The sequence below is a fragment of the Orycteropus afer genome, unplaced genomic scaffold, assembly GCF_000298275.1.
Source record: "Orycteropus afer afer isolate SDZICR_OR568_19922 unplaced genomic scaffold, OryAfe1.0 scaffold00116, whole genome shotgun sequence".
Lineage (NCBI taxonomy): Eukaryota > Metazoa > Chordata > Mammalia > Tubulidentata > Orycteropodidae > Orycteropus > Orycteropus afer.
The window spans coordinates 7,050,020-7,062,855 of NW_006921703.1; the positions used below are offsets into that span (position 1 = coordinate 7,050,020).

The window sequence follows — 12,836 nt, forward strand, 5'->3', positions numbered from 1 at the left end:
TCAATTTGAGTGGTGCCACATCAGCAAATGGAGACCTCGAAAGCTTTACCTTATCCATAGGAGTAAGGCTGGGTTTACTCAGATGATGCAGCTCTTTCCCAGTCCTATTTTGAGAGCTTTCTAACTTAACCAGACTACTCATAAAGTTGCACGGTAATATATCAGTGTTTCTTTGCTATTCATAAGGTTTTCCCTGGCCAATTCTTTGAGAAGTGGATGGTCTCTTCCTTCTTCCTAGTCTGTCTCAGTCTGTAAGCTGGGCTGATACCTGTGCACCATGTGCATCCCACTGGGTTTCAAACACCAGTGGCTCAACCTCAGTACTCACATCAACACGTCACCATGGTAGGACAAACTGACAGACAAGTTTGTCTCCCTGTTGGAAACCTCTCCTACCACCCTTACCTGGGTCCCTGCGGCTGACTCCTCACTTAATATGCTAGCATACGCCTATGCAAATATATAGACCAAGGATATCATGTTTGATAATGTAGAGTGTCAGTGAAGAAGGGGAAGAGTCTCAATGAGATGGGTTAACACAGTGGCTGCAATGATGGGCTCTAGCACTGGAAATACTGTGAAGATGGCACAGGACCGGGCAGTGTTTCTGTCCATTGTACATATGGTCACTATGAATTGGAGCCAACCTGACAATACCTAACAAAAACAACAACAATATAGACCAATCAACTAAATAGTCATGATTATACATTTGGAATAGAAATATTCCTATATAATCAATATTTATACTCTTGAGCAGATCCCTCTTTTTCCTAATTCTGACTATTCATATTAAATAAAAGTATGACTAATTTTCTCAAAAATAATTGCAAGTGGCATTTTAAGAAAAAACTATATTTATTAGGCATTATCAGAGTAATAAATCAGATTCCTTTTTTTTAGAAATTCATTATGATTTTCTCACATGCTTATAATGCCAAGGGAGAACTTTGATATACTGTATATACTAAGTACACTAGGTTAATCTGGCTACACAACTTGCTGTGTTTTATGCTATGGTCTAGGTATTTTATTGTTTCTTTTTCAAACTTGCCTCTAACTAGGGATTTTATCAGATTCCATAGGAATCTCAGCTAACTGAGCTTAAATAGTTAACATATCCCATCCCCAGTAGCGTTATCATACTGAATAATTGATGGGAAAAGTATTACAATTGCATATTCTCAAGCAAACTCACACACTATTTTTAATCGTTATCTCTGACTAAACATTTTGCCTTTTTCAAGCAAGTTAACTAGAAGGACTGAAGATGAGCTTTTTTCTGCCAATTTTCCACCTACTTTCTTAGGCAATTCATAAATTCTGAATTGGCTTATGACTAACCTTTCTCTTTTTATCACACACAGCCCATACTATAAATATTATCTATTTTCTCTCTTCATACTGAACCCCATTATTTCAGGTCCTCATTAACTTAGTCTCAATTATTCCAATAGTCTCCCTTGAGACCTCAACAATCTCTGCTATTTCCCTTTCCTTCCATACACCTTTTCTCTATACCACTGCAAGGCTTAGCTTCTTTACAAGTAGGCCTCATTTGATCATGTCAATTCCTTAAAACACACATTGATGCACACATGAAGACACATAAATATTGCATAAAAACAGCACTTTTTTTTTCTCAGTGAAATCAGAACCTCTCCAATGGACTTCAAAGGTCCTCAATAATTAGGTCTTATCTTTCCTTCCCTGTCCTGAAAACAGGAACAGTCTTCTGCCTATAGCAGGGCAAAGAAGACATGTTAAGAAGACTTCCTGACTCCCAGCCCTCTAACAGTATATATTTCATTAAATTTAATACATTTAAATCTGGCTTATTAGTTAGTACTTTGAGAGTTCAGTTCATATGAGCCCACCACTGAAAAACTGATCCATGTGCATTTGTGCATTTCAATTTGGATTTCTGAGTCATCCTATCTAGAGGCCACATTCTAAGCATGGTCAATTTGTGAAGGTAAATATCAGCTTCTGATGTCTCTTGGCGGTCAGCCTGTTGGTGACCCCCTACCAGGCTGTGAAATTCTGTTCAATGTGAGTGACTTCCTCTTGGTCCCTAACACTGGATGCGGACATCCAATTCCATGTGTGCTCAAGGTGCTTCCCTCTCCTGGGATATCCTCCATTCTTCTGTCAATCTAGGCAGATTCTATCCACCACTAAAGAGCAAGCTCAAGTATTGCCTTCCTACAGGAATTACTACTGAGAGATCCCTGCTCTTCCTGACTTTTCTGTTACTTATTTGCTATGACTTTTATGACAAGATCAATGAGCTGAACTGATTTCAAAGAGCAGCTTGAGAAGACAAAGCCAATTACTATAATGGAAACGTGCAAAGACCTGGAGTTAGAAAAGCAAAAGGGAAAAAGAAGTTCGGCATCTCTCAAGCTGAAAGAATTGCAGAAAATATTTAAGCCTCGAGTTACAATATTGAAAGATTCTATGTGCAAAATATTGAATGATGCAGGAAACATCAAAAGAAGATGGAAGGAATACAGAGTCACTGTACCAAAAAAACTGGTCGATGTTCATCTGTTTCAGAAGGTGGCATATGATCAAGAGCCAATGGTACTGAAGGAAGAAGTTGAAGCTTCACTGAAGGAATTGGGGAAGAACAAGCCTCCAGCAACTGACAGAATACCCATTGAGATGTTTCAACAAACAGATGCCCCACTGGAGGCACTCATTTGGTTATGCCAAGAGATTTGGAAGACAGCTACCAATTGACTGGAAGAGATCCATACTTGTACCCATTCCAAAGAAAAGTGATCCCAAAATTGTGAAAATTATCAAAGAATATCATTAATATCACATGCAAGTAAAAATCTTACTGAAGATAATTCAAAAACGTTTGCAGCAGTATATCAACAGAGAACTTCCAGAAATGCAAGCTGGATTCAGAAGACGACATGGAATGAGGGTTATCATTGCTGATGTTAGATAGATCTTAGGTGAAAGCCAAGAATACCAGAAAGATGTTTACTTATGTTTTATTGACTATGCAAAAGCATTTGATTGTGTGGAACATAACAGATTATGGATAACATTGAGAAGAATGGGAATCCTAGAACACCTGATTGTACTCATGAGGAATCTTTACATAGATCAGAACACAACGTCATTTGAACAGAATGAGGGGATACTGCATGGTTTAAAAATCAAGAAGGGAGTGTGTCAAGGTTGTATCCTTTCACCATACTTATTCAACTTGTATGCTGAGCAAATAATCCGAGAAGCTTTATTATATGAAGAAGAATGTGGCATCAGGATTGGAGGAAGACTCATTAACAACCTGAGATATGCAGATGACATAACCTTGTTTGCCAAAAGTGAGGAAGACTTGAAGCACTTCTTGATGAAGATTAAAGACTACAGTCTTCAGTATGGATTCCACCTCAACATAAAGAACACAAAAATCCTTACAACTGGACCAATAAGGAGCTTCACAGTGGGTGGAAAAAAAGATTGAAGTTGACAAGGACTTTATATTACTTGGTTCTACAATCAGTACCAATGGAAGTAGCAATCAAGTCATCAGACAAAGTATTGCATTGGGCATATCTGCTGCAAAAGACTTCTTTCAAGGAATAAAGAGCAAAGATATCTCTTTGAAGAATAAGGTGTGCCTAATCCAAGCCATAGGAGCTCTGGTAGCATAGTGCCTAAGGCACTTGACTGCTCACCAGAAGGCTGGCAGTTCAAACCCACCAGCCACTCCTCGGAAGGAAGGTTGGGCAATCCTACTTCCGTAGTGATACTGCCTCGGAAACCCAAGGAGGGGTTGCTATGAGTCGGGGCTGACTCGATGGCAAACAACAACAACAATCCAAGCCATGGCATATTTAGTTGCTTCTTAAGCATGTGAGAGCTGGACAATAAATAAGAAAGACCAAAGAAGAGTTGATGCTTTTGAGTTGTGGTATTGGAGAAGAATGCTAAATTCAGTACCAAGGACTGCTAAAAGGACCAACAAATCTGTCCTAGAAGTATAGCCAGAATGTTTCCTGGAACCAAGAATCGCCAAACTTCATCTCCCCTACTTTGGTCGTGTTGTCATATCATGCTTGGTAAAGTGGAAGGTCAACTAAAAGGGGGAAAGCCCTCAATGAGATGGATAGACACAGTGGCTGCAATGATGGGCTCAGGTATAGCAAGGTTCATGAGGCTGGCGCAGGACCAGGCAGTGTTCTGCTGTGCATGGGGTCACTATGAGTCAGAGATGACTAGACGGCACCTACAACAAGAACAACATGACATTTTCTATTCTTCACTTCAGTTTAATTTCATATTATCTTTTTTCCTTTCTTTATTTCACATGCTCAGGCCTCTGACTAGCTTTCACATTCCTGAAAGGCAAGGATTGTTTCTGCTTTGACCCCCATGTATCCTTACACTCAGTAGATGTTCACATATTAAATCTCTGTAAGACAGTGAACTCTCAAATAATCCTGCAGAACAATGAACCAGAGCACAATTAAACTTTACCTTTACACCAATTCCAAAAGACTTGAGGACAATAAATTCTTGTTATTAGCAAACTGTTTTGGGATGGGATGTGTGCTGTAAACCAATGTCTTTTTTTGAAAAATCAAAATTATCTAATACGAAGTAAATTCTTCACATGATCATGTTTGTATTATTAAACACCTTATACTTTTACAAGATAATTATTTAGTTTTATGACCACTTTTATTTGTTGTCTAATAAATAACTGCCAATAAAGACAGTAATAACTTTTTTCTTATATTTTAATACTGTAGCCTACAGCAAAGGTTTGAAAAATATCTCTGTAATTTACTAGCTCTATAAATTTGGACAGTTTATGTATCTCTTTCATTCTCTGAGTCAGAATTGACTTTATCACAATGTGTTTGGCTTTTTGAGGGTTTTTATTCTGTTTCCTCCTTTGCAAAGTCTGGATATTATCTATCATGAAGGGTTGCTATGTGAGTGACATAGGTAGTTCAGAGTTTGCCAAACAGTGGGTGTTCAATAAATGGTAGTAGTTATTACTTAGCACCTATTTGGGTTTTCCTCCCAAGGTCTCAGTAACTGGAAAGTATTTAGAAAAGGGACACAGTTTCCAAATACCCTGTAGCACCCCAAGGGGTTCCTTCTCCCTCCTTTTCTCCCTCTCTTCCTTCCTTTCTTTCTCAGTCCCTCCAATCCTTTTTCCTTTCTTTCATTTCTTTGCATGCTACATAAAAACTCTGAATAGATTTTCAGATCTTCTTTTCTATATTCTAGGAAATTCCTTGTATTACAATTATTAAGCAAGTATCTGATTTTTACTAAGCTTGAAAAGTAAAGTGTTACAATTTGTAGTGTTACTTTCTTGGAAGTTTTTAATATAGATAAAAAGTAGAGAGGATTTTTCTCAAAATACCCTAGACAAAATGGACTGTAGGTTTCATTTCCACTGAGATTAACCCCACTACACCTCAGTACAAACAATGCCTACCACAGTCCCATGAAATAATTTTAAAAGCAATTAATTATTACTAGTTCCATTTATACAAATATTTTGATATTATGGACTAGCTTGCTTATTCAAACTAATGGACTGAATTTGAGAGCTACAGACAGTAGGTCAAGACATAGATGTTTCTGAAGTTAGGGCATGGGGTTTCTGGTTAAAAAAAAAAAAGGACGAAAACTCACTGCCATCGATTCAGATCCGACTCATAGTGGCACACACCCCTCTCGGGTTTCCAAGGCAGTACTCTGGTAGCATAGTCCCTAAGGCATTGACTGCTAACCAGAAGGCTGGCAGTTCAAATCCACCAGACACTCCTCGAAAGGAAGATTGGGCAATCTACTTCCATAGTGATACTGCCTTGGAAACCCAAGGAGGGGTCGCTATGAGTCGGGTCTGACTGATGGCAAATAAAAACAACAACAACAACAACATCACTACGGAGGTAGATTGCCCAATCTTCCTTCTGAGGAGTGGCTGGTGGGTTTGAACCACCAGCCATCTGGTTAGCAGTCAAATGCCTTAGGCATTATGTCACCAGAGCTCCTGGTAAAAAGGAGTAGGGGTTAAATCAGCTGCCATTTGGGGAAGTGATCTGCACCTCACAGCAGACTGCAGCAAACTTACTTGATATATGAAAATTTATTCAAACATTTTTCCAAGTACTTAAAAAAGCTACAAGGAATAACTTTCTGAGGGAAAAAAAAAAAGAAGAAAAAACACCTTTGGGCAATAAAGTTTCAAAACTTATAGCATGTAATGGGTAAGTATTACTTCATCACCGTCAGCAGCATACTGAATCAAGAAATAGCTTTGTCCCATTGAGTTTAAAAATTCTTTATGACCTGATAAACAATTAAACAAAATTTATACTTTATAGTCAATTCTGAAAATATCATAATGTTCAGTGATGATTTCTAAAAACACTTCAAGTACATAACATGTGTTCTTAAGCACAGAGACTTATGTTCCCTAACTTGGTATCATTCTAATACCTTATATCCCAAGTGTTTTCCATGGAAGAGCCAGTTTCCACATCTCCTGGGAAACATGGAAAATGTGTATTCTCAGATCCTCCTCAGACCTCCTGAATATGAATCTGAATTCTAACAATTCCTTGAAGTTAAAATTTCACATTCACTTGTCTAAAACATGTTGTTATTGTCATTTGCCATTGAATCAGCTCTACCTCAAGGAAACCCCCTGTACGCAGTGTAGAACCACACTCCATAGGATTTTTAGAGCTGTGACTTTTCGGAAGACTTTTCAGGATTTTCTTCCCAGGCACTTCAGCTCAAACAGCCAACCTTTCTGCTAATAGTCGAGTTCTTAACTATTTGCACTACTTAGGGACTATCGATGAAAAATGGAGGAGAATTTGAGACATGTGTTTAAGAATTTGAAAATGACAACAAGGAACAACTGAGTGCTTTGAGGGATTTCTAAGCATTGAAAGTGTTGTCATATTAAACTTAAGAAAATTCTTAAAGCTCAAAGACAGACAGGAAGGGATAGCTTTAGGTAAGAATAGACATTCTGTTAAGGAGCTCTGGTGGTACAGTGATTAAGGCATTCAGCTGTGAACCAAAAGTTCAGCAGTTCAAACTCACCAGCTACTCCACAGGAGAAAGATGAGGCAATCTGTTTTCATAAAGATTTACAACCTTGGAAACCCTATGGAGCAGTTCTATTCTGTCCCATAGGGTCACAGTGAGTCAGAATCACTTCAGTAGCAGAGGTTTCTTTTTTTTTCTTTTTTTAAAGCATTCTATTACATTACCCCCTTAAAAGAATTTGTGGGATGATAGGAGAATTGGTCAGGGTTATTATGTTACAGAAATGGCATTTCCAGAAAAATTTCTTTTACTTTACTGATAATAATAAGGTGTTTATCAGAAATTTAAGCACTTAGAATTGAAACTAGTATCACATTAAAAATGTATTTAGTCCAGAGAATTTATAAGGCAACAGTTTAAGAATTTCAAAGTTATTTTTTTTTCCCACAGAAACAGAAAAAACTTATAAAAATACCTTAAATTTCAACATTTTAAAAAAAATTATAAAGCATTACCCAGTTAGATAAAAGCAAGACAAATATTAGTGTCCTCATACATACGTAGAAATTCCATGGCAATACAGACTTTTCAGGTTTGGATGTAACTTGAATATTCATCGGGAACCCAATCCCCTTATTTTTATTATAACTTAAGAATAAACCAAAATCAAACCCATTGCTGATGAGTCAAATCTGACTCATAGTGACTCTGGAGGACTGAGTAGAACTGTCCCATATGGTTTCCAAGTCTGCAATCTTTACAGAAGCACACTGGAACATCTTTCTCCTGTGGAGTGAGTCGTTGGTGAGTTCAAACTGCTACTTTTTGGTTACCAGCCATGTGTTTAACCACTCTATCACCAGGGGTCCTTATATTAAGAATATAATGGTAAAAAAAGATAAGTAATTTCACAAGGCTGTAAAGCTAGTAATAAGTGGCAGAAATGAGTCTGAAACATATCAAGCATTCCAAGACAGTGTTCTACCCAGCAAATTAAACTGACTCATGTAAATAAGTTTCCAGTTCATCACACACAGAAGTCTAAGTTATCATCAAGGCATTTGGAACACACAGCACAATTGGAATATCCTCATTTTCTAAACTAATAATCCTACTACTGTTTGTACTGAAAAATACATTAAGGATTTTACCTTGATGCACAAAGTAAAATTTCCTCCCCTTAATGTGTCTCTTTGATTTTATTCACTAGGAACAAGAACATATAGCTCTGTGTACTAGTAATCTAAACATACTATTGATTAGAAAAGGAATATATCTATTGGGAAGTTCTACTCCTCCTACAGGGTCACTATGTGTCAAAATCAACTTGACAGCAGTGGAGTTACAGCTTACTCTCTAGCAAGAAAGCACATTTCTCTAACAACATAATAAGCAATTTACTGGATCACCCACTGTCCTAGTACTCTTCCTCTTTGCTCACCTGTGAGGGAATATCAGTGAACATATATATGTAGAAGTCTTGCCAACTGTTCTTAAGATAGGGGTTGACTTATACAAGCATCCCCACAACCAGCACTCAATTCCAATTAATCTATTCAAAAAACAAAACCAAACTCACTGCTGCCAAATCAGGTTTGACTCACAGAAACGCATCCTTGAGTTTCTGAGGCAGTATCACTAAGGAAGTAGATTGCCCAGTGTTCCTTCTGAGGAATGGCTGGTGGGTTTGAAGCTCCAGCCTTCTGGTTAGCAGTCAAATGCCTTAAGCACTATGGCACCAGAGCTCCTAATGAATCTATGTTGTTGTTGTTTTTGTTATGATGTTCCATCGAGTTGGACACGACTCACAACGACCCCTCCTTGGGTTTCTGAGGCAGTATCACTATGGAAGTGGATTGCCCCATCTTCCTTCTGAGGAGTGGCTGGTGGGTTTGAACTGCCAGCCTTCTGGTTAGCACTTAAGTGCCCTATGCACTATGCTACCAGTCATATTTACTGCATATCCTGCTTAAAGCACTGCATTAAATCAAAGTTATTTCCCTTGAGATAAGCCTTGGTGGTGTAGTGCTTAAATGCCCAGCTGCTAACTGAAAGGTTGGTGTTTCAGACCCACCACCCAATCCCTGGAAGAAAGATGTGGCAGTCTACTTCTGTAAAGATTACAACCTTGGAAATCCTATAGGACAATTCTACCTGTATTATAGGGGTGCTATGAGTCAGAATCAAACCAGTGGGCACTTTTTAAAATTTATTTAAATTGAAATGAAGTCTTTTCTTAATATTTTTTCATTTTTCAAAAATCAAATAAAACAATTTTCTCCTAGATTTCTATGAGAACTTTACATACTAACCGAAAACCTTTTTTTCTTTGCTCATTCCTCAACTGTAGATGAATTTGCTAAGCCTTCACAGTAGCAGTCCTCTACTCTGGGACAGACAGTTGGAGTGCTTACCTTACAGTCAACATAGATTAGGAGATAATGTCCACATCACTACATCAGCTGAGAATGGGTTTATAAATATGAAAAACCTATGTACAGTTCTACTCTGAAAGACATAGGGTTATCATGAATGAAACAGACAGTAAGGCAACTGTTTGTTCTTTCTGATTTTTTAAAATAGGACCAACATTGCTAAAGAAGTTGGCAAGGTGCTCCTTAATTTCTATTCTGTACCTTCACAGAACCAGATACCATGAAATATCTTTAAGGTTAACTTAAAAGGGTTTTGTTAAATATGTTCATGTAACATTTGTTAATTAATATAGCAAAACAAAAAAGTTAACTTTTTTTAGGAGCTCTGGAAAAAACTTTAATAAGGATATCAATTAGAAAACAAATTAATTTGAAATGAACTCAAAGTCATTATATATTTTTATCGTAAAAGCCAGAGTAAGCTTAAAAAAGGACAGCTTCTTTAGAAGGTAGATTGATGCAGAAAGGTAGCTAAGTCCTGAACAGATCTTGCTCTTCAAAAGTCAGGAGTTAAGAAGACCAGATGAATTTAAGAAAGTGTGTTGTTTGAAAGTTCATATTGCAAACCAGTATTCATATTTTAATTCTGAAGATATAAGTGAAAAAACAATGAAGAGGCTGAGACAAGAAAGATCAATGCAGCATCATTACAGAATAGTCAATATTTTATATTTAGAAGTCCTTTATTACTAATGATTAATGTTGCTATTGGTGCTGCCTTTTTTGTTTTTGTTTTTGTTTTTTGTAAATTGGGATAGACTAGATAGATAAATAGTAAGTTGATGATGATTAGATAGATAGAGGACAGATAGATTAATAGAAAGAAAGAAATACGAGTAATTCTTTGGTCCTAGAAATTTGCCGTCCTTACTCCACTGTGCCAATTGGACAAACACAGCAAAAGATCCAACCAGGCAGCAAGAGCATGACCCAAAGAATAGCATCCCAATATTCCCCAAATCCTCAGAGAGTGAAAATGGTAAAAGTTTTCTGAATTAGTATAAGAAAGTGATCTCTGGGCAATAAGCACAGAGAGAATGTGGGAAAAGAGAGGCCAAGAGGAGAGGAGGGTTGGACATAAAAGGGAAGAGGACAAGATACAGGAAAATAGGTAAAGGGTCAGTTAGAAACAAATACTGGGTGAGCCAGACGAGAGTTCTGGGAGTTACAAGATACATTCTCCCTCTACATGGAATGTTGATTTTGAACATTTCAAAATATAAAATCAAAACATCTCATTAGCCAAGGGCAGAGTCCCTTGATCTCAGACTTGGTCAGTTCCCCACCCTTCATTTTAAGCTCTTTTGGGAATGTGTTATATATATATTTTATGTTACAAAAGTAATTGCTATGGAAGTCAAAGGATAACAAGAGTATAAATTATGCCATTGAGCTAACTGCACTCAAAAGAGTTGCTAGAAACGGCATTGGTGAAATCTTCATTCTGAGGAAAACTTTATTCTATGGCCAGAAGTGCAGGTAGGAAAAATAGTGAATGTAATTTTGAGAGCTGCATTTCAATCCATTCCCTAATTCTGTCATTAATAGTTATAGTGGAGATTGTTATTTTTCCACCACCAGCACTTATAATGGAAAGAGACAAAATTTTGTCTTCAAGGGCCATTTCTCCACCAATAAGTCCATGAGAATGTTTTCATGAGTCTCACCAATTACAGTAATACAGGTTCCTAGTTCTCACTAATGATTGGTTCAGGTATGAATACTTGGTCTGAGCCAGGTGAATCAAAACTCTTCCCAGGACTTTTGTGAAAAAGTTCCTGTCTCTTCAAACATTATAATTGCTAAAATCTTGGTACTTCTGGGGTTTTCTGTGCCATCACAAAAAGATAGACTGAAATCAAGTTAACCTAGAGGGAAGTAAGCCTAGAGATGCAGAGTAGCAAAGTTAAAGACTTGATGGTATCATTTCAGAATCTGAATAAAGCTTATGTCTGAAATTTTCAGTAACATCATCCAAACATTTCCTTTTTCAGCTCTTTGAGTCACTGGCTAACTATTTGTGGTCACTTGAAAGCAAAGGAGTTTTAAAGGAACACTTCCCTGTATGAACTGTACTACATTTCAACGTCAATCTCTATCTCTAATATGTCTCTACCTATTATGGAAATATATTATTTATGGAACACTTGTGGGAGAATTATGATATTATTTCTAGACATGATGCATTATTAGTTGGTATCTTCTCCTCTTTTCAGGGCTTAATTAAAATTTGCTTGTTCAACCTGGAGGAGTTCTGGTGGCATAATGGATAAGGCATTTGGCTGCTAACTAGATCAGTGGTTCAAGCCCACTAGCTGCTCCATGGAAGTAAGAAGGGGCAATCCACTTCCACCTAGACTTATAGCCTCAGAAACCCAAAGGGAGTCACTATGAGTTGGAATGGACTAGACGGAGTGAGTTTGTTTTTTTGGTTTGGCCCAACTCTGAGAGAAAAGAGGAAGTCTTCTCTTCTATATGATAACAGAATGAGCTTAACACTTTTGAGATATTCCTTGGTTTGTCTTTAATCTAAATGTTTCTAATATCAGGTTACAGTAAGGAGCCCTAGGGGTGCAACTGCTAAGCACTAGGCTACTAATTGGAAGGTTGATGGCTCAAATTCACTTAGCAGTTCTGTGAGATAAAGACCTGGTGATCTACTTTTATGAAGATTACAGCCAAGAAAAGCCTATGAAGCAGTTCTACTTTGTCCCATAGGGTCTACAAGAGTCAGAATATATTTGATGGCACACAACAACAACCACAACAGAAATGTTTTCTCTCAAGGACCATTTCTCCATTACTCAGTCCATCATGTGTCTCTTGAAATTTGCACATATCCCAAGTCTTGAACCCTGGGGCAAAAGCAGATGTAATTTTGAAGAAAAAATATTAGGACTATCTACAGGTTTTCTTCACTTGAACTCACTTAGCATTCATACACACACATGCAAATACAAGCATGCACATATAGAGTGTTAGCAAGGAAAGGAACAACAGTAAGGCAGCCATGTGCTTTGTTACTAGATCAAATAGGAATGAATCAAGCAAAGGCTAAGCATGAATTTTTGTCTTTGAGTTGTAACAAAGACATTTTGTCAGAATGATGGATAAAAAGTACAGTCAAAATTCTCAGTGTACTTTCCCATGATTATATAAGATTTAAAGAACAGGAGAAGGCGGGGCAAGATGGCGGACTAGGCAGAAGGATTGCACAGACCCTCTTCAACAAAGAAAAGGGAAACCAATTAATACAGACACAGAAGATAATCTTGGACCCCTGAGCCTTGAAGGAAAGGATGCAGATTTGGACTAAACCCCAACTAGCAGAAGAATTAGCGTGAAAATACC

General features: G+C 37.5%; 1 protein-coding gene across 1 annotated transcript in view; it reads right to left on the reverse strand.

Moving 5' to 3' along the window:
• PDGFC (platelet derived growth factor C) overlaps positions 1 to 12,836 on the reverse strand; it is a 383,448-nt gene that overhangs the window by 138,737 nt on the left and 231,875 nt on the right. The window lies entirely within an intron of this gene.